The sequence below is a fragment of the Lynx canadensis genome, chromosome C1, assembly GCF_007474595.2.
Source record: "Lynx canadensis isolate LIC74 chromosome C1, mLynCan4.pri.v2, whole genome shotgun sequence".
Classification (NCBI taxonomy): Eukaryota; Metazoa; Chordata; class Mammalia; order Carnivora; family Felidae; genus Lynx; species Lynx canadensis.
Window position 1 is genome coordinate 206,285,583 of NC_044310.1, and position 23,369 is coordinate 206,308,951.

The following is a 23,369-nucleotide window of genomic DNA, read 5'->3' on the forward strand; positions in this document are numbered from 1 at the left end:
GAGTAAAACCAGCCCAGGCTGTAGGAGAGGAGGCTGTGGACAAGGCAAATAAATCACCACACAGCAGCCAGCTGGACTGCACCTCCCCATGCCTGGTGGGCCCCTGGCCATGCCTCCAAACTGCAGGAGAGATCAGGCCAGCGGAGCACTGAGCAGCCCCCTCAGGTGACAGTAGGGCCTTCCTTGTTCTCTTCCCACCCTTACCGGAAATCAAAGGTGGTGAACGATTATTATAGTCTCTCCTCTTCCTTGTTTTCCCCCTTAATATTTGCTTTGGGAAATGCATTTACAAACACAGCTGAGAGCTGCATTTTGAGAATAAATTTTACAGCCTAAAGGAATTTCTGAATCTTGTGAAGACCAGCTGGCTATTGATACACTTCATTATTAGGTGGTTGGCGAAAGAAGAGTTCTGAATGTCCGCATTAAAGTTTGCATTTCAGGGGAGAGACTTCTCTTGTTTGGGGTGGGTGAAGAAGACCCCCTAGGGCAGGGGAAGAGCCTTGGTGGTGGTAACCTGTGAGGACACTGGGCTGATATCCAGTTAGGAAGACTGGACAGGTGTGCCTGTATTCTGGGCCAGCTCCGGGCGCTGCCCCTGACATCATGTTCGGGTGGAGTCTCCTTGGGCTGTGAAAGACTTGCCCTCCCCTTGGCATCAGCAGGCTGGCCCTCTCAGAAAAGAAAACAAAATGTTGAGTTCCTGATGTGATGGAAATACCACCAGGCAGAACTCAGGGGCCCCCGTTCTGGTTCTGACTTTGTGATTAATTGAAAGGCTTTAGCTAATTCAGTTTTCAGCTGTGTCTCAGTTTCCCCATCTCTATGATGCGCCCTTGGAACAAGTACATCTTTCTTTCCTCCCAGCCCTCACTTTCTATAGTTTATGCATTCTCTAGTTTATGAAGAGGAAGGGACAGAACTGTATGCCAACCATGGGGACAGACATGGACTCCTTTGCTCTTCAGGAAATACCACTTCCATTTTACAGATGAGCAAATGAGGCCCAGAGAGGTCAAGCAACTTGGGCAATCTCATGCCACTGCTATATTAGTGAGCAGACTTTCTTGTTACAAATGTCAGGAAATCCACACTGAGCTGGTTTGAGCCAAAAGAGAACCTCTTGGTTCTTACAATGAGAGATTACGAGGGATTCTGGCTGCAGGCGTGGCTAAATCCAGGCGTGTGAAGATGTGGCCCGAAACTGACTCCATCTCTCAGTCTCTTTTCCTTTGTGCTGGTTCCATTGTCCGGTTTCATGCAGTAGCCATACGGCTGTAGCAGCCCCGCTTTTCACAACCGGCTCTGATACCCATTTAGGATGACCAACTGGCCCGGTTTGCCTGGAATCGAGGGGGGATTCCCTGGATAGGGACCTTTCAGTTTTAAAGCCAGGAAGTTCCCAGGCAAATTGTGACAAGTGGGTCCTTGGCATTGTCTCAGCTGCAAGTCCAGAGGAAAAAGAGCATGCTTCTTTGAGTAGCTCTTGCAGATTGTTCTCATTTGCACATGCCCAAGTGTCTTAGCACCAGGGCCTGTCCCTAAACCAGTCCGTGTAGCCAGGTGGCTGCATGGGGCACCAAATGGCTTAGGCTTGGGAACAGCCTTGTCTGGACCACATGCATGGTGGGGGGCGGCGGGGGAGAGAAGGGGAGGAGCCCCAAGAGACAATAGGGGCTGTGGTCAGAAAGGGGAGTGAAAAGACCCGTGGAGGTGAATGGAGAAACCTCTCTGCTGACAAGGGGTAAGATCATGTTTCCAACCCTGATGTCCTCACTGCAAGCGCCATGTTCTTCCTCCAGAAGCCTGGGGAGGTGGTTGACTCCAAGACGGTGGCTCTTTTCCAGGAGAGGTCAAGGAAGAACGGCCAGCAGAGTTAGAGAATGGTAATTCTGACGCAAGAAATTTGGGAGTTCTTGGCTCCACGGCCTTTGAATAGAGAACAGATCCATTTCCTGGCCCCTGCACCACAGTAGGATTTATAGAGGTGGGTGGGCAGGGTGTGTGTGGGAGTGCGTGGCCAGTTCTCACCATGTGAGTGCGTTGGCCGCAGCCCTGAGTGGGGCTGCACTCTGTTCATTGTTCGGCATCTGGGAAGCCCTTATCCGATGCCAAGGGGAGAGCCAAGCCTATTCTCTGGGGGAAATGCAGTCACACCAAAGGGAGAGGGACATCTGCCTGCAAGATTGATACCCAAAGGAATTTAAAAGATGCCTTCTGTGCAGTACCAGCTTGGAGTGCCCTGCCTGCTAATACTGTCTTTTATTAGAGCTTCCAGCAACACTTACTGGAGAGCTACTAGGCTAAAAGGAAAGATTATTTTTGGCTCTCATACTTCCTGTTTTAGGAGAAAATGGTGTTTCAGAAAGACTTACGAAGACTGAAAAACTGCAAACATAATGACATGGAAGACAGGAGATAAATTTCACACTGAAATTTTTACTTCAAGTGAGAGAAAAAGTGCGAAAATTATTATAAGGGTGATGATAGAAACATGCTGTAATCAGGAAACAGAAATATGGTCTACTTAGGAAGACCTAATGTTGGAGGTATATTGTATGGGTTCAGGGCCAAGTCTATCTTCGTGCATACGGAAAACTTTAAGAGGGTTAGGAGCAGGAATGACTCCACAGTCAAATGATGATTCAAAAATTACTTTGCATTTGAACCTCTAGAAAACTAGATTAAATGACCTGTGATAAACTGCAGTGGACATCTCTTGTTTTTTTGCCTGCCCAGCATTGATCTGTTCTATCTTCTTCTGCAACAGCACCTTGATTTCATCCTAAGGAGTTAACCTTAACTGTCTATATACTCAACACAAGTAGTTTCAGAAGGACTGAATTCCGGGTGGGGAACCTGATAAAAACCTGGCCAATAAGTCACAGTGATTGGTTCAGGCACAATTGTGTGACCCAATCCAGGCCAATGGAAATCAGCACTGAGACTTTTGCTCAATTACCAGAGAAAAGATACCTAGTTTCTGTTGGGGTTGCTACACTGACAGAATATAAGCACATAGATGCAGATGGTCAACTTCGCCTGAGAGCAAAGGCAACATGGCCAAAAGTAGAGCCAAAGATACGGAAAGATGGAGCTTTGGCAATATTGTTTAAGCACCTGGGTCTGGGAATGCCTGAAGCAGGTGGACTTTTCATCTGTATGAGTCAATACATTCTTTTTTTCCCTTGCTTGAGCCAATTTGATTTGGTCTTGGGTTACTTGCTAATGAAACATTCCTAATTAATAGATGAGAATAGAGTTTACTGTATCATTCGTTTAGAACTCAGTCGTCCAATTGCTTGATTTGGTGGAACAAAGAAAGGTGTAAATTGAGTTTGAGGGAGCTCTGAAGAGCCAAAGGCCGTTGTCACATGATAGATACTAAGGATTCTGAGGTGGGCTCCAAGGCAAATCGTTTTTTCAGGGTTGTATGCGAGAGAGAGTAAGCGTCAAAATGCTCTCAGCAATTTTACCATTTGTTTTTCAGACTTGCAGCAGATAAGTAGCAAATCTGAAGGCAAGGAAAGAGCCATTCCAGGCCAGAGAGAAGCTAGGAGCAATCGGAGTAGTCTATCACGAGAAGGGCCAGAGAAGGACTCCCAAACTCAACAGACACGGTCATTTAACATAAAGGTCAAAAAGGTCCTGCATTACATGGAGGTTCTTGATTAATCCTTGAGCCACCAAGAAAAGACTGCTTGCTGCTCCCTGGTTTCCTGTTTGAAAGGGTATGAAGGACATAACACATTTTAGAGAGTTCCTACTGATTGAATTTTTAAAAACATATTTTGGTGGTAGAAAAGATAAACTCTACCAACTGGAAGAGTCCTCCACCAGGACCAATTTCCTGAGGATACGGATAGCCTAGAAATGTTTTGTATTGATTTAGAAGTAGTGATGTTTGAGAACTTTTCCAGTTTACAACTAAGTGAGGCAGCCTGTGTGTTCTGATTTTTCTCTGATTCATCTTAGCCACAGCATGGTTTTTGGTGTTGGTGGAAAGGGAGAGAGGGACCCGTCTAATGATAGCGAAGCCCGAGGAGGTTGGTCTAAAAGGAGAGGCATTTTGAGCATTTGTTCTAGGTGAGGTATTTTGTGTGATAAGTAGAAGCTCTCGGGGGTCTCTTTTAACTCAAAGGATCTATAACTGCATGCTTGGTTTAGTTTTTGTTTGTTTGTTTTTAGTAGCCATTTGGTTTTAAATGGTGTCCATTGAATAAATCTATTTCCTCAAGTTCGGTTTCTGAGAAGGCCATTATTCACCATTATTCAAAACTCATTGCAGCCATATATAATGGCCTGTCTTTACCAGAATACCCTTAGCCTGGGTTGTAACCTAAAGAGCTGTCTGCCACAGTGTCTGTTCCCCTTCCATGGTGTGGAATTTGGTCCTAGAAAATGATGGCCCAGGTAGGTCCCAGCTCCTCTTGCGTCTAGGAGTGACCATATGGTTAATTCTCATCAGTGGAACATGAACAGAAATGGGTGTATCTTTTCCAAGATTGTTTTTAAATTTTTTAAAATGTTTTTATTTATTTATTTTTGAGACAGAGAGAAACAGAGCACGAGCGGGGGAGGGATAGAGAAAGAGGGAGACAGAATCGAAAGCAGGCTCCATGCTCTGAGCCGTCAGCACAGAGCCCGATGCGGGGCTCGAACTCATGGATTGTGAGATCATGACCTGAGCCGAAGTCGGATGTTCAACCAACTGAGCCACCCAGGCGCCCCTTCCAAGATTTTTAAGAAGTGGGTTTGCCTTTCCCATCATTGCCCTTCTAGTTGGATACAGAGAACACTACTGGGGTCACAACACAAGAAAGAAAGCACTTGGGCCTGGAGTTCTTGTTTAGTGGGAGAAGAGGCACCCACCAACAAGCAACACCTTCCTTAGATTGCTAGGGAGATGTGGTTTAGAAGTAGTTTCAGGTGGTTCATGGATATAGAGTTAAATAACATTGGCTGGCCTAGATTGCTTCCCTTCTAATTTTTTTCCTTAATAGTGTCATCTATTACACCACATTTTAATATTTCTCTAATATTGCTATTCTCTCATCTAAACAAAAAAGATAACAGGTCCCAGGCTGGTAATAGTCGTCTGGTTAGCAACACTGTCTCCCGAGAGTTTAAAAATACAGATTTATTTTTATGGCACTTATTTTAAAGCATCTTTTATTTATGGCAAGTGAACTCGTTTTCCAAATTTAATAAGGAAATCATTTCCCTTTTAAATATATGTATTTTTAAGAGGAAGGTGAGTTGGTTTAAAAATATATTAAGCATGGGGCGCCTGGGTGGCGCAGTCGGTTAAGCGTCCGACTTCAGCCAGGTCACGATCTCGCGGTCCGTGAGTTCGAGCCCCGCGTCGGGCTCTGGGCTGATGGCTCAGAGCCTGGAGCCTGTTTCCGATTCTGTGTCTCCCTCTCTCTCTGCCCCTCCCCCGTTCATGTTCTGTCTCTCTCTGTCCCAAAAATAAATAAACGTTGAAAAAAATTTTTTTTAAATATATTAAGTGAATAATAGTAAGTTGGTAGGTAAGATGAACACATCACTGTAGAAATTCATTGATAAAATCCATTACTATAGAATACTACCTTATTTTTTCCCCCCTACAGATTATGCTATTGAGAATGAGGGTGATATTTGCCCTAACTTTTCATCCCAAACCTATTAAAGATAAAGTCACTCTAAGACAGCCAAATTGTCTGAGATGATGCATTCTACTTTGATGAAATAAATTTTATTTAGATCCTCAGGATATATGTATTTTTGCCAGCCTGTCCTCAATTTGTTAAATGACTTTTATGAAAAAAAAACTTTATTGAGATAGAATTCATATACCATACATTCACTCATTTAACATATGCTATTCAATACTTTTTAGTATATTCACAGAGGTCTGCAACCATTATCATAATCAATCTTAGAATATTTTCATTACCCCCAAAAGAAATATGTACTTACTAGTAGTCACTCATTTCTTCCCAAGCCTCTTGTTTAAAGCCCTAGGCAACTGTTTATATGAATTAGCTTATTCTAGACATTCACATCTATCTATCTATTATCTATCTATCTATCTATCTATCTAATATCTATCATCTATCTATCTACCTACCTAATCAATCATGTATTGAGTCATATAATAAGTGGTGTTTTGTGACTTTAACTTAGCCAGGGTTCATCTATATTATGGCAGGTATCAGTATTTCCTCCTTTTTATTGCCAAATAATATTTCATTATAGCAATATACCATATTTTGTTTATCTGTTCATCAGCTGATGGACCTTTGGGATGTTTCTGCTTTTTAGCTATTATGAACAATACTGTTATGAATACTTTTTATTTTTGTGCAAGCGTATGTGTTACGTTCCGTTGGTAAGTACTTTGGAGTGAAATTGCTTGGTCATGTGGTAATTCTGTGTTTAACTTTTTGAGAAACTGCCAATCAGTTTTCCAAAATGGCTACCACATTTTACATTCCCACCAGCAGTAACTGAGGGCTCCAATTTCTCCACATCTTTGCCAACACTTGTATTGTCCCTTTGATCACAGCCATCCTTGTGGATGGGAAGTGATATCTCACTGTGGTTTTGATTTTCATTTCCTTGCTGGCCAGTGATTTTGAACATCTTTTTATTTGCTTACTGGCCGTTTGTATGTATTCTTTGGAGAAATGCCTGCTCAGATCATTTGCTCATTTTTAGTTGGGTTATTTATTTTTTATTATTGAATTTTGGAGCTCTTCATGTATTCTGCATACAAATTACTTATCAGATATATGATCAGCAACTATCTTTTTTGTCCTATCCTGTGGGTTGTCTTTTTGCATTTTTGACGGTATTTTTTTGCAGCACTCCATGATTTCAAAGTTTCATTCTTCCATCCATCCATGCATCCATCCATCCATCCATCCAACAATTCACTGAGGTGATGAGCCAAATCTTGATTGATTTACTTTTTCAGCTTGTAAGCAGGAGCATTTTCTGTTGTGTCATCAATCTTTTTTTTTTTTAACTTTTTAAAAAAATGTTTATATTTGAGAGAGACAGACAGACAGAGGATGAGCGGGGGGGGGGGACGGAGGGGGGGTGCAGAAAGAGAAGGAGACAGAATCGGAAGCAGGCTCCAGGCTCAGAGCTGTCAGTACAGAGCCTGAGGTGGGGCTCGAACTCACAAGTGGTGAGATCATGACCTGAGCCAAAGTTGGAGGCTTAACTGACTGAGCCACCAGGCACCCCTCTGGTGTGATCAGTCTTAATTGAAGACTTACTAAGGAATGTTTTTCATTGGCTAACTAATGTCATCCTTATTTAATGGGACCTTGTACATTGAAGCATGGGGCCATGCCTGGCAATTCTCCTCAGAAGAGAATGTAGCTTTGAAAGGCATGTCAAAAAATCCATATATTTTTAAATATTGACTTTAGTATTGCTTGTATTTTTTAAAGTTTATTTATAGTTTTGGGAGAGAGCGAGAGAGAGAGAAAGGCAGAGAGAGAGGGAAAGAGAGAATCCCAAGCAGGCTCCACGCTGTCAGTGCAGAGCCTGACATGGGGTTCGATCTCACGAACCATAAGATCATGACCTGAGCTGAAATCAAGAGTCAGATGCTTAAACAACTGAGACACTCAGGTGCCCCTATTGCTTATATTTCAATGATAGATTAATACACTTTCAGAAAAGCATTTGACTTAAAAGGTTTGTATTCACTTTCCACTCCACACACAAATTACTCCTTTTATCTCAAAAAGCAACAAAAAGCCAAAAACCCACTTGCCTCTTTTTCTTTGGAAAAATCTGGATACCTGAGCGCACTCTGAGTTAAACTGCACTATATGCTGTTTGATAGTAAGAGTGAATAGTTATCTTATGATCAGTTTGTTCAGCAAACGAGAGACCAAGGTGTGTGACCACACTCGATTAGCTTTGCTTTTTTCTTTGATTTGCAGCCTGTGCCCCAAATTACAGATGGCCTCAGTTTCCTCATTTGTATCATGGATATAACAGTACTTACTTTGTAAAGTTTTAAGGAAGATTAATTATGTGTGCCTGCCTCGTTCAGTGCCTGGCTTAGCGTAGGTACTCCATTCATGTTTATTAACTTTTATCTCTTCTTGATTTTGGATGCAGAGGGTCAGACCTTGAGGTTGTGTCTAGATTAACTCCACGGAGAAAACAATTCATACAAGATGCGGGTCATCACCTCATACAACAATTCCTACAAGATGCGGATCAGGCATCTGTATACCAAACAAAACCCAAAACAAACAACAACAACCCCCCCCCCCATTACAAATGCATTTCCCCTTAAGGACTGGGTGGGGGTTGGGGACAGATGGAGTAAGATATCAGGTGTATGGAATGCTTGGAGACGCCAGATTCTGACTCACAGAGGCCACAGCTTGCCTGCCTCATGGGTGGCCAGTGGAGACACATGCAGATCAGAGGGCTGGCTTTGGCCCCTGGCTCCCTGTGTGATCTCTCCAGGAACATCTGCTTTATGGAAAGAAGCAGATCAAATGGCTCAAGAAAAGATCAAAATCAGATGGGAAAAAATGAAATCTCTTAAGCCCTAGGCTTAAATTCACATTCCCAAAGACGCATGTGGTGTATTTAGTAGCATTTTTTTTTTTTTTAAATGTAACTTTTTGACAGTAGTGTGATGGTCAGAAGTGTGCTCTCTTGAGTCAAGATGGTATGTGGCTTGAAAGAAAGTCAGAATCTTCAGAACAGGCTGAGTGAAGGAGGAGGCTGTTGCTTTCGTTTTGTGATTCATGATCTTGCTTCAGCTCTGGGTGATGCTTTTTGCTCTGAACTTCCCTTCTTGTTTAAAGAAATTGCAAAGTATGTGCCGGGAAGTGGAGCTTATATACTCCAACGGCATGTATTTCTAGAACACCCTCTAGCTGCAAAGCATTGTGTGAAGCTCTGTGGGGATTATAGACATCCACCTGCATGATACAGTCATTTCTGAAAGAAGCCGGCAGTGGAGTTGGGCGGATAAAAAAGGCACCTGTGTTGGTTAGTTTGATGTCTTAATTTGGCCAGACTATAACATCCAGTTATTTAAACAAACACTAATCTAGATGGCGCTGTGAAGGTATTTGGTAGATCTGGTTAATATGTACGATACATTGACTTTAAGCAAAGGACATCAACTTTGGAGGTGGGCCTCATCCAGTCTGCCGAAGGCCTTAAGAGCAAAAACTCTTTTCCTAAAAGAAAACTGGTTTCCTAAATAAGAAGAAATTCTGTCTTAAAACTGCACAAACTCCTGTCTGAGTTTCCAGCCCCCAGAATTGTGTGAGACAATCATTTAAAATTTACCTGTATATTTATGTATCTATCTGTTTAAGTATTTATCTATCTCCTATTGGTTCTATGTCTCTGGATAAATGTGGCTGATCAAAATAACCCAACAACTAGGCAGAAGAATGCATACTCCATGAGAGCAGGGACTCTGTTTAGTTCCCTTGTGTATCTCAGCAATTAGAACAATGCCGGGCACGTAACTGGCATTCAAAAAATACTTTTTGGATGGATGGATGGATAGATGGCTGGCTGGATGAATGCATGAAGAAAATGTGGTAAGGACAGTAAGAATGGTATAGAATATTATTAATTCCCGAAGGAAAGTTATAGAATTCTTAGAATCAACTTTAATGTCAATTTTTACTCTCATCTTTTTGTCTCCTAAACCTAGAATCTAGCAAATGTAACACAGTGATGAGTCTGACCAAAGGCATTCTATTCCACTTGTCAGTGGTTTGTTCAAGAATGGGAGAGTGCTTTGATTCTGGATGCTGTAGAAGCAGTCTGTTGGGTGCCATTGGGAAATTCTTTCTTCTCCTGAAACAAAAATCCCTTCTCTGGATATAAAGTTAATTGTATATAATGTTTTAAGTGCTCCAGCTGGAGAAGGGCTGAAACCAAGGGAATTACAAAGAAATAGAGTGAAAATCCAATGTACCACATCTGGAACTCACCTTAACTTTTCTTTGTGTGTGTGACATAATAAAATATCTTATTGTTTAAGATCGTTTGAATCATGGTATTTTGTTATTTGAGCTAAAAACATCTTGATTCATTAAATGAATATAAAGTTGTGCTAGAATGGCTAGCGGTGGCTAATAGTTAAGAAAGCTTTAAAAATTGACGTTTGTTTCATATCACCAAGGATGCACTACTTTAGTTGTTGGTATACATAAGTTTTGTTACTCCTGAATTGTGAGGATTCTTAAAAACACAGAAAAGCTCTTAAAGAATCTAAAAGAACACAAAAGTAACCAGTACTTATGAGTTAGCATATTAGTCTACCACAGTGTCATGGATGATGGCAGAAGACATAAGACTCCAAGGTCAGAGACAAAGGACTTTATTATTCACTCACAGCAGAGCAAACATCATGGGTATCATATTTACTTTGGTCGCCTGACCCCAAAACCCGTGGGGATAATGGAGAAGGGGTCAGATGGGTACTGGACAGGTAGTAGGCTTGCATCACACCTGAGGAACCTTGAGTTTGGGAACCTGAATCTTTTACGATAGGTGCAAGCAACTTACTCTTTGTTGTGGAGGGACACATTATCTTTATTATACTGGACAGGAGGCAAATCAGCCCTTTGCGCAGGAAGGCATCCCTATCTCTATATTTCAAGGCTGTTTGCTATGGAAGCATTCTTGAAAAGATAGTTCAGAACAAAAGAGCAGTTAGTGCCACACCCCAGGACATTCAGAAACACAAGAGTCCTATGGAAAACTGTCTCTCTAATAGGGACTGGGGATGGGCTTATGGAACGATAGAGGACCTCCGTGAGTTTAGAGTAGTTAGGGTGAGACTTACCGGTTTACCAATATGGGTGTAGAGTAGTGTTTAGGTGGATGGCTCTGTGACCAGAAGATATGAACCTCAAAGAGGTTACAGTGATCAAAAAAAGGGAAATTTTCTGCATCCTCTCTTTTGGGGCAATACTATATTCCATTGATCTGCTTCGGAATAAGTGTTCTTCTCCATTAATGATGAGAAGAGCAGCTAACATTTATTAGGTGCACACTATATACCAATGTTGATTCCAAATCCTTTGTTTAGATGAATTTATCATCACTAAACACTGTGAGGTAGTTTTCTTAATTCTCATTACTTTGTAGATGAGGAAAATGAGAAACCGAGCAAGAGTATGATGATTAAGGATTAATTTTAGGAAAGATTGAAGACTTGACTGAAAAATGCCAGGGACGGTACCTGTCCAAAGCATTGTTTGGCCAGCTTGTTAGGATCAGAGTGTAGCTGAAGGTATGTGGAGCTAAACTGGAACATTCTTCCCTCTCCTTACTTAAACACATGAAAACGTTTGATAATCAAGCTATTTTTCAACCATGGGGAGGAGGAGGCTGTAGGACAATAAGTCAGTGCTATGCCTTCTCATATGTGATATCTATCAACCCAAAGATCAGAAACCAGGAACTCACAAGAGATGATGACATGGTTTGCTTTCCTGTCCGTCTTAATGGGTAAAGTTTGGGTTGCTATAACAAATTACAAATTGGGCTGTGTGGCTGAAACAACAGACAGTTTCTGATAGTTCTGGAGGCTGGAAATCTGAGATCAGAGTACCAGCATGGTGGCGTTCTTGGTGAAGGCCATTTTGGTTTACAGATGGCTACCTTCTTGCTGTATCTTCATATGGCAGAGAGAGAGAGAGAGAGAGAGAGAGAAAGTGCTGATGGCCTCATCTTTTAAGGCCATCAGTTCCATTGTTGGGACTCTACTCTCATGACTTCATTTACATTAATTATCACCTGAAGATCTCACCTGTGAATACCCTCACACTGGAGGTTGGGGCTTTGGTATATGAATTTTGGGAGACACCAACATTTAACCCACAGCAATGGGTATCCATGGCAAAAATACATATCCCTAGTTTTCACATAAGAAATTTAAACATTAAAAAAGTTAGCAATACCAACCTTACAAGATTAAAAAAGAGAATTTTTTTTGTATAGGGTCTGGTATAATGGGTGCTCTGTAGATATTAGCTCCCTCTCTTCCTTCTGGAGCTCAGTTATTTGGTAGATGTGGTGACATTAGGTATATGTATAAATCATGGGTACTTCTCATTACATGTAAAATGCCGAGCTTTTTTACAGGTGAAAAATAGTGCATTTGTCTCATCCTATCCATGGAGTTGAATCTATACTTTTTTGGTGACAACATTTATTTATTTATTTTTTTCAACGTTTATTTATTTTTGGGACAGAGAGAGACAGAGCATGAACAGGGGAGGGGCAGAGAGAGAGGGAGACACAGAATTGGAAACAGGCTCCAGTCTCTGAGCCATCAGCCCAGAGCCTGACGCGGGGCTCGAACTCAGACCGCGAGATCGTGACCTGGCTGAAGTCGGACGCTTAACCGACTGCGCCACCCAGGCGCCCCTGGTGACAACATTTAAAGAAGAGCAGTGGACCTTCTGGGGGCTCAGAAAGAGTACATGATTTGATGATGATAGAGAAGCATTGGTTTGTGACAAAGGTCCTTCTCTGAAAACAGCCTGCCAGTGATAGAAGAGGGACTTGACCCTGGGGAGTCTGGCTTCCATTGTGTGTTGCTAGGAGGGTCATCTTAGTTCTAGAGTCTTTCCATCTCATAATTTTAGTCCTTTCTTGATGTTCAGCTGTATCACTATGCCTACATAGTATGTGATAAATTCCTTGTGAAGGTGGCTGAAGTTGGTTTTTATTACTTACATACAGAAGAAATTTACCTAGGACAGTTGGTGGCCAGTGAAAGAAACAGAAGTGAAAACTTCATGATTGTTTTTTGAGATATAAAAAGTCATTGCTATTCTCTAGCTATATAGAATCCAACAGGGCATGATTTAAGTTTCTGGAAAGAGTGTTTTGTTAGACCCACGTAAGTAAGCTAATCTGTAAGAGAAAATTATGGATTAAGTTCTCAGGCTCTTCAAACACTAGATAATTTCCAAACCTCCATGGAGCAGGACAATTGAGCTGAAGATCTTTTGAGGTCCTTTCCACTTACATATTTCTAAAAATAAAGGACTGTGATTCCAACATTTGGAGAGCAAAGAGTAGAGGAGTTGGCTTGTGGAAGGCTCACTGGGGACTTAATTTGAACTAAGACCCTTTAGATATGGTCTTTATGATGGTTAATCTTATGTGTCAACTAGACTGGGCTAATAGATGCCCAGATAGTTCATTAAACATCATTTCTGAGTGTATCTGTGAGGGTGTTTCTAGAAGAGATTAGCATTTGAATCTGTAGACTGAGTAGGGAAAGATCCACCTTCACCAATGAGGACAGGCATCATCCAGTCTATTGTGGGCCTGAATAGAACAAGAAGATGGAAGAAGGGTAAATTCTTTCTCTCTTTTCTTGAGCTTGGACATCCATTTTACTGTGTTCAGGCATTAAAGCTCTTGGTTCTCAGGCCTTTGTCCTAGGGATGAATAATACCACTGGCTTTCCTGGTTCTCTGTTTACAGATGGCAGACTGTGGGACTTCTCAGCCTCATAACCAACCACCTGAGCCAATTCCTGTAATCTTGTTGCTTTCTCTGTCTCTCAGTTGGTTCCATTTCTCTGGAGAAGCCTGAAAGAACCGTGACAGAACCCTGGAGAACAGTCTCCAATCTAACCTTATTATTTAGGGTAACCGTCTCAGGTAGAGCAACTGAGGTAGAAAGAATAGTGTCGGCTGTAGTACAAGTACAAGGTCAATCACTCTGTCTTCACTTTTTCTCCTTTTCCCAGTACTGTGGGAAGCCATCATTTAATTCTGTTGATGATAACAATTGCAAAATTAATAAGAGGACGTGAAGCTGATACATCATGTTTGACTGGGGTATTTTCTTTTTTTTCAGAGCTTATCAGTGTTCCACATTTTGGGTTGGGGGAGCGGATGATTCCTGACTATTTTAAACGATTAAATAAATGATTTGTGACTCAGATCCTCATTGGGAATCCCTTATCTAAATCACATGGCAGCCTTCAGCCAGCCTCACCAAAACATGACATTTTTTCCTGGCTAGTGCATTTCAGAAGGGATTTCATTTCTTTGAGATGCTACGAAGAGCAACTGGAATGTTATCAGGTCCCCCTGATGTGATTTATGTAAAAAGTAAACCACACGGATCTTGTGCTGTCTTGAAGAATTTACTTAAAGACTTAAAACCTCTGAGGGGAGATTACCGAAAATTCTTTGCATTTGAGACAGCCACTGGAATGCAAGACATGGTCTCTGATGTTCATCGGGCTCCTGAGACACGGCTTAATTCTCTTCACTTATTATCAATGTATCAACAGCCGATAGGAAACGTTCAAGCGGCCCAGATGCCAGAGTAGCAGGTGTCGCAAAGGATGTCGATGGAAAATATGGATTCACAGTCATGAAAAAGAAGAAAAAGGTTACCGGCATGCTGCAACTGTAGTTTAGTTCTCTTCGTTTGGGTTCACGTGACCATCTTGAAAGCCACAATTTCCTGGAAGCATGGGCCTTCCCCAAATTTTGTGACAGAATGATGACATGTCCTTGTCATTTGAGAGGCACTGCGTCGCAGTGAAAAGAAGTCAGGGCTTGGCATTGCCTATGTATGCTCTGTAATTTTGGGAAGTTACTTAGCCTCGTGGAGCTTTCATTTTCTCCTCTGGACACTGAGGATAAAACTAATACTTTCCAAGTTATTCAGAGGCGCAGTGAAAGTCTGGAAGTGACATCACTGACCAGCCCTGGGACCGGGGCTCTGCTGAGGTGTATGAAGGAGCAAGGTAGTATTTCCAAAGCGCTGGACCCACTTACTTCTGTTAACCCCACCTACTTGATTATCCAGAAAGATTTGTTAATTTGTTTAATAAATACCAAGACCCCCCTATGAGCCCAGCGTGGTGCTGGAAACTGGGGGAGAGTGATGAGCAAGACAGGCATGGTCCCAGTCTTTGTGGGACTTAAATCTTATGACATGAACGCAAGAACCTTAAGAAGACTCCTTCGGATCTCCAATTGTAAGGTGCCCTCCCACTTTGATTAGATTTTGAGGTTATCATGTATTTTCCCCTTTGTACCTTGTTTACCTTTGAGTTGGCAGATTACTTCCCCCGGATATTCAATCCAAATTTTCTTCAGTGCATTTCTTATTTATTTATTTATTTATTTATTTATTTTTAAATGTTTATTTATATGAGAGAGAGAGACAGAGAGAGAGAGAGAGAGAGAGAGAGAGAGAGAGGGAGAGAATGAGCAGAGGAGGGGCCGAGAGAGAGGGAGACACAGAATCCGAAGCAGGCTTCAGGCTCCTAGCTGTCCGCACAGAGCCCGACATGGGGCTCAGACTCACAAACTGTGAGATCATGACCTGAGCTGAAGTTGGACGCTTAACTGACTGAGTCACCCAAGCGCCCCTAGTGCATTTCTGACATTGAAATAAAATTGTGGATTTTTATAAAAAGGCAAGGTATACTGTGGGATTTAGTGGGATACTGCAATGGTAGATAATCCCCAAATGAACCTTATTTAAAACGTGGAGATCATCCCTCCATTTTTTTCCTTAGAGCTTCCTGTAAAAATCAGGAATGCTATGCAAACTTTTCTTCCATGGGCTTGTACCCTGCCAGAGGAAAGAGTCCGAAGGGAAACATAATTTGTAGAAGGAAAAACACCATGGAGATGAAAAAAAAAAAAAAAAAAAAAAAAAAAAAAAAACCACACGAGTATCAAGACACTTGAAAAAAAGGAACGGGTCCCAGCATGCAGAAGAGCTCTGGCCGAAGACCAGAAAACACCAGGGGTTAGCACAGCCGAAAATACATATAAACATATTTTAGTTTTGAGAAATGGCTCATAGGAGACTTAACGGCTGTGAAAAGCCCCCTTTTATTTCACATAGGAAGGGGACTTAAAATAGCTCATTTATAGCACTGGGAAATCCCATCCCCAAAGGTCTCAGTTCATTTGAGCTCAACTAACAGTTGCAGAGAACCTGCTTTGTGCCAGGCATGGTGTTCTGGATGGACACAGGAAGAGGCAGACGCAGACCCCAGCCTGGAGAGGCTTCTTGTCCATGTGGAAGCAGACATCTAAGCAGGAAATTTCTCAACACAGTGATAAGACCTGTGATGTGGGGAAGCCTGGGTTGCCATGGATGTGGTTTATGGAGCCTGGGGTGCAGGAAGAGAGCATCACAGAAGAATTTCTGGAGCAGGTGATGCCTGCACCGAGTCTCCAAAGGATGGGTAGTGAGTGGCTTTATAGGGATGGAGTCATAGTTTCATTATGGAACACTTTTAAAACAATGCATGAGAACCCCTGCAAGATGATGCACATAATGTTGAAACTTTCGAAGTTTAATGTTAAAGGCAGTGGTCATATTCCATGTCTGCTGATTCCTCCCTTGCTGAAGAGCAGAGGCAAAACCCCTGAGCAACGCATAGACTAATTCACCTGCAAATATGTTCATGGAGACACTGCCACCTGGATTCTCCCAACAGTTCTCTCTAGATGACTTTCTGGTAATTCACAAACTGTCTTCACTACAGAGTCCTGTCGCTAGAGCTCTTGTTTCGAAGTAGCCAAAATCATCCTTGTGAGGGGAACTGAAGTCTGACTTTCTCTACTGGGTGACCTGTGTCAGGTTCACAACATTCCCACAGGGTTATTTCAGGATAGCTATGAAAATAGATGGGGATTGCATTAACCCTTTCTCAGATGGTATTGGTTACTTGGAACTCATCAAGAGACACATACTGGTTTTATTCACAAACTGGGTTGCTGGTAAGATGGATTAATTGCTTTTCCTTCTCAGAAAATCAAATAAGTCACGTCTAAGTCAATAATGACATAAACTTGTGACCTTTTTCTGGCTTCCCCTTCAGGAAAATGCTTTGGTGGCACACAAAAGTTTTGGGAATGGGAAATGGAAATTTGTTGATTCTCCGAAAGTTATCTGTTCTGAGAAATCCCAGAAAAAAAAATTGAATTTCTGAATAAATCTCTTTCACAACATTTAAACAACTTAAGAATTTGGGGATTTTTTTAATAACATTTTTATAATAGAAGATTCTCAATTCACACTTCTCCTCTCTATCTTCTTACTTTTGCCAAAAGAAGGAGAGGGAGAAGAAGAAGAAGAAGAAGAAGAAGAAGAAGGGGGGAGGAGGGGTGAAGGAGGAGGGGGGGAGGAGGTGGAGGAAGAGGAGAAGAAGGAGAAGGAGAAGGAGAAGGAGAAGGAGAAGGAGAAGGAGAAAGGAGAAAAGAAAATGAAAGAAAAAGAAGCATCTCACACTGCCATAGACCATAGTGAATTGCCTTTCACTCAGCCATTCACTTTCTTGTTCATTTCCAATACACCAGTGTTGGAGCAAAGGTATGGCTTGGAAGGGCTTCAGCCTCATTGGAATTTCCTTCAATCCGATCCCAAATAAATATTCAATCTAAATAAAAACTGGGTACTTGCAGTACACACACAGCTCCAAAAGGAAAACCCTCTTCTCACAGGGTGCCCACCCTTTATGTGACAGCCAACTCTCTAGAAATTTGGGGGAAGCAGCTGTGGAGTTTAGGGCAGGTGCAGTGACTTGAATAATAGACAACTGTGTTCACTCAGCCTGGTATGATGCTTTAATTTCATACTTTGCCAGGGGTCCCTTGCAAAGGTGATGAGGTAGAGTCTGAATCCTATTAAGCTGTCATGAATGTGTTTCTGGGTTCCTTTTCTCAGTTTTGCTCATTCTAAGAGAGTTGGCATATGACCCAGGTTGAAACATGTGAATGCAATTTATAATCCTGCTGTTGTCTTTCCACTCATCCGGGCTGCGGAAGCCAACTCTTGTTTTCTGTCCCTGTAGGATGATAATGGTGAGCAGTTTGTAGGTACGGCTTGGACATGCTGAGGAGAAATCCCATCTACGTCTTTTAAATGTCTTCCTAGCACACAAAATGGAGCTCAATATCATGGCGATTTCAATCTATATGGCTGGACTTTTTTGCTACATACCCAAACATAATTTGTCATTACTTTTTCATTATTTCTAACTGAAAAGTAATTAGCTTTTGTTCTCGTTGGGTGTTATACACTGAATGTTTGTGTCCCCACCAAAAGTCAGATGTTGAAGCCCTAATATCGTGAAGTGATGGTATTTGGAGGGGGCAGCCTTTGGGAAGTAAGTAGGTTTAGATGGGGTGCTGAGGATGGGGTCCTATAATGGGATTAGTGTCCTTAAAAAAGAGAAAGAGACCAGAACTCTCTTTTTCTACCATGGGAAGACACAAAGTCATTATCTGCAAGCGAGGAAGACCAGGAATTGACTTTTCTGGCACCTTGATCTTGGACTTAGCCTCCAGAAATGTGTTTAAATCACCCAGTCTGTAATATTTTGTTATAGCAACCTAAGCAAAACAAGACAGGCTGCCATTATTATTTATTGCATATAAAGCTCACCAAAACCTAAGGGATAGAAATTATGGTAACTGTATAAATGGATAAACTGAGGCTCAGCGTGGTTAAGTAACATTCCTGCCCCAGGATTACAAACACTGGAAAGAATAAATTTACCACAAAATCCAGGACTGAGGCTACAGTAAGAACTTATCTAGAGCTACACTGTCCAATATGGTACCTACTAGGCACATGTGAAATTAAGTTTCAATTTCAATAAGACATTCAGTTCCTTAGCTCCTTCAAGTGTTTCAATAGCCACACAGAGACAGTGGCTGCCATATTGGTCAGTGACACGAAATTGGATGGCACATTTCTACCAACACAGAAAGTTCTGTGGGACAGCGTGGAGGTCTTCCTCTCACCAAGTGACTCCAACTAACTAACAATGGACAATGTCCCTCCATTCTCTGACAGATACACACAGCATGGGAGGGGTAAATGTCGCTCAATACTGGTCACAAGGTACCAGTCCTTTCGCCATGTGTCGTGTGGGGAGAAAACACACTCAGGAAGCACTAAAGGGGAAAGATCTGGGGTTCCATCAGGGTCCCAAATAATTACTGAATCATGCACATGTGGAAAGTGTTAAGATCAGAGATAGAAAGAAGAATGGCAGTGGCTAGGAGCTAGAGGGAGAGGAGAATGGGGCGTTACTGTTTAATGGGTGTAGAGCCTCAGTATTACAAGATGAAGAGTTATCAGGATGGATGGTAATGATGGCTGCACACCAGTGTGAATATGTTTACTCACAAGACCTAAATCATTGAACTGTACACTTAAAGAATTTGTTATGTGCATTTTACCACGATAAAAAAGAAAAAAAGGATAGACTGTATAAATATCACCATGTTAATAAATACTGCAACATAAAAAAAGGTGTATGGGGAAAGTCTAATTTCCACGGCACCCTCTTCCCCACCACCCCCCCTCCCGTCCCCGCCCTCCACCTATTTTCTCCCCTCTCAGTAAGATTTGGAGCTCGAGACAATCCCAGGATGCACTGTGGGGTCCTCGCCAAAACTCAGTGACAGGGAATGGAAACGAGACCTCTGAAATAACCTGCCCTTGAGATAGGTTTCTGTCGGTAAGTTTGGGCCAGCAAAGTCATCCCAGGAAAAAAACTGTACCCGCAGAGTACTGCAGAACTCCCTGAAAGCTGGGGTGCCCGATGGCAGTGAGACATGACGTGATGGTCGGCCGGAAGACCCTGTGGGTCTCTCTCTCTGCCTGGCATTTGGAAGTAATAACTGGCTCTCCGCTATCCCCAGATCTAGATCAAATGAGCCTCCGATTAGTTTTATGTTTCTGGGGGAGCACGTTTCAAGAAGAAACTGGTAAATTTCCCACTAAAAGACTAGGTCCTAAGTGATGAGTCAAAGCTACGTGACTATTATTCGTGCCCTGTTTGTAGAATAGGTCTATTTACCCTTACCTACCTTGACTGCACAGTGAAATTGTCTGGGGAGCTTTACAAAGTGCGGATGCCTGGGTCCATCCCCAGAGATTCTGATTTAGGGTATTCAGTGTTCAAGAAAAACAATGATAAACGACCCCTCCCCCCCAACCAAATTCCCTAGGTGATACTAGGGATTGTAAAACCATGGGCCAGAACATAGAGGTTGTATGAAATGTATTCATTAATATACGTACGGTGCTCAGGAGATTTCCTGGCACGCAGAAGCAGCACATTCAATGTTACAGTTTTTGTTGGTGTTGTTGTCTGGCTCAAAACCAGAACAGACACTGAATAAATAACTAGTATGTCTCAAAACTCACATACTAACCACAGCCTGACCAAAGATCTGGTTTAGATTTCTAACTGCTGGAAGCAGTTATCCACCTAGGAATTGTGTCTCTCTCTCTCTCTCCTTAGGTGATCCACACTGGGAAGGATGTGGCTTCCTTTGATGTATGCCTTCCGAAAGGTTTAGTGGCTCTGGCGTCTAAAATGAGAACGAGTTTGCAACACTGTTATGTTTCTTCATTTGTTAACACCTCCAAAGCTTGGGAGAAGACTTAAGATGAATAAATAATGAGCCTTAAGAATAGATTGGATGGAGGCACATTTGCCATCTTTTCCCCTCTCTCATGGGGACATTATTGCTGATTGATTTGCACTGAGCATCTATTATGGGAAGGACACTTTGGAGACCCAGTGTATGATGTACAGAACACAAGACCTAAGCTCTTCAACTAAGTAGCTCACCATATTTATTCATAACACATATAAAATTTTAATGAGAGTAGAATTCATTTCACATGCTTAAATAAAAATCACCAGGCTATTTCTTTTAGAGTTGTGGAAAGCCCATTCAGTTAGTATAACAGATTTCTATCCACTTTGTTACCCGTTGCTCATGTGTGACTGTGTCAAATATAACTGTATGCACAATATTTCAGTGGGTTTTCTCCTTATTCTCTTTCCGTTTCAGAAAAAGAAGAAACATCGACGTGTGAATAAAAGAATACTTGCTCCTTCCCATTTTTACTCTTTAAAGGTTTTAAATCTGTCTTTACCAGTTGAAGCCACCCAAACAGTTTCCGAACAAACTGAAAAGTAACTCTCCATGGCCTTTGCATTTTAGATCTGTTCACTGAAAAAGTCTCTGCGCAGATTATCCTAGTAGAATCTTGTTTTCCTTTGACTCAGAACTTCAGCAAGATGATAGTGTTGTGGTTGGTCGGTTAGGGGGATGTACCATACCTTGGACGTGGGACTTAGGACTTGTCTTCAAATCGTGAAACTGTCACAGGTTCGAGCTGTCACAGGAAGGCCGGGCTGGACCTATTACACAGTAGCCCAACCTCTCACAATGGAAAAGTACACAAAGTCTCAGCGCATGCTACTGCAATCGGGTTTTGGCTCTAGTTCAGAACGTAGGCTGGCCAGCCTCCCTGGTGCCTCTTTTTAAATATAAAAATGGAGCCTCTCACTGTTGACACAGTTTCTTTGGCTTAATTGTGTTGACAGTTCTGCCGGTGACGGCTTGTCCTCACGAGAGCTGTGGAAGGTGGCCCTTGGAGGTTTATTCTGTAAATGACCCCTTTCCCCTTAATTATGCCAATAGGTCTTTCCTGCAAATTAACAGTGTCGAGATAAAACCCCGGGCGGAGTCGGGCTTCTGTAGTCCTTCAGTAATTTGCTCGCTTATCTGTTTACTTCAGGCATGGAGACAAGTATTTATTGGATGAAAACCTGATGCCAGGATGGCTTCTGGCAAAGACCTTGGGAGAAGCCTCGCTCTGCCACTTACTCTCTGGCTGGCCTGACCGTGTGATTTTGGTGCCCCTGCCTGTGGGAAGATCACACACCCCCATCCTGTTGAACGCCGATGTCCTCACGTGCCTGGCTTTGACCAATGAAATGAACAAGGGTGGCACACGTCACTTCCACGTGGTAGCACTAAGAGCTTGCTGTGGTCGGCCATCTCTCTCTGTCTTCCCTCTTGTAAGCCCAACATGTCCCTGGTGTGGGGCTACGCCTTCTCTTTAGGTCCAAGAGTGAAGGCAGGGTGGAGTAGGTAGGAGCTGTCACCTGCTAGCCAGGGATCATGCGAGAAGAAAACATCCTTCAGGTTTGGGAGTCATTTGTTGCCACAGCCCAACCTAGTGCGTCCTGACTGATGACGTGGGTACTTCTGCCCCCCTTATAACTGAGGTCTAAAAGTCACTTCCTTGCACCCTCCATCCCCTCGTCTCTGGTCAGGACCCATGTGAGCCTGCATCGTCCCTTAAGCCATGTTGTTTCTATTTTGAAACTTTCCTGAGTGAGATTTGCCTCCTGCACACTTGAATGTGAAATTCCTCACACATCGTCGCTTGCTGTCCCTGCTCCTCAGCGGGGTGGGGGGAGGAGCTGGGAGTAGGGGAGGGGAAGGGGAGGCAGGGTGTCCTGGGGAACTTTAGAGCAGAGCAGGGGAGAGCTGGGGAGCTGCTTCAGGGATTTGCGTCTGCAGGAACTTCTGCTCGATTCTTGCCCCCGTGTCACAGCCCACAGCTGCTTCCAATCACTAGATGCATGCATTTCCTGTCCAAACCAAATAATAAAAAAGTAAAGACGCACACCACCAGGGCCCTCGTCTCCCCTTCCCCTGCCTTCTGTCCCCTTCCCCTCCAAAGCTCCAGATTCATAGTTCTGGATTTAAAGAAACACATGCAGAAAGGTACAGTACTATTATTTGGGAAAGCAAAAATACTTTCTTCAAATCATTTTATTTTTTGAAAACGAGCTCCTTCTGGAGTCAGAAGTGACTCCCGAGTTGGTGGTGCGATAGCTCTCTCTCGGCAGTGGGCGTTGGCCTCAGGATTCAGTCCTGATGCCTGAGCCTGTGCTCTGACCTAGTCCCCAGGGGGTAAGGGTGGGAGGGGGGGTTGAGAAGCACTTGGAGGGAAGTTAAAAGCCTTGGGCCAAGGCTCTCTGGTTTTAACCTCAGTTTATCCCTCAGCCCATTGGTTTAGCGAAACAATATTAATTCAAATATTAATTCAATCGTTCTACAGTTATCCACTGAGCATTTATTATGTGCCAAGATGTTTCCAGGTCCTGGATATAATGAGTTTTCGGATCCCTCGTGGCTTGCAAACGAACACATAAAGCACGCTGCCACGTTTCCATAATGCTGCCATTGGAATTATGTTGAGGATCCTTGAGAAGCCCATCCGTCTTTAAATCACCACCAAGATACTTTGCTGGTGCCTCAGGCTGAATTTCCAAGGGAACTGATTCTGCCCCTGAACTTTGCACACACACAGTTTTTTTTTGGGGGGTGGGGGGTGGGTGGGGGGAGTGTGTTGGGCAGGAATGCTTTGCACACTTCGGGGGTATGTTCAACAGCAGTGCCTGTGAGACAGTGCAGTCAGCAGGGCAGGGCAGAAGGGAGAAGGTGAGCTTCGAAGAAGCAGCGAAGAGGCTTCGCCAA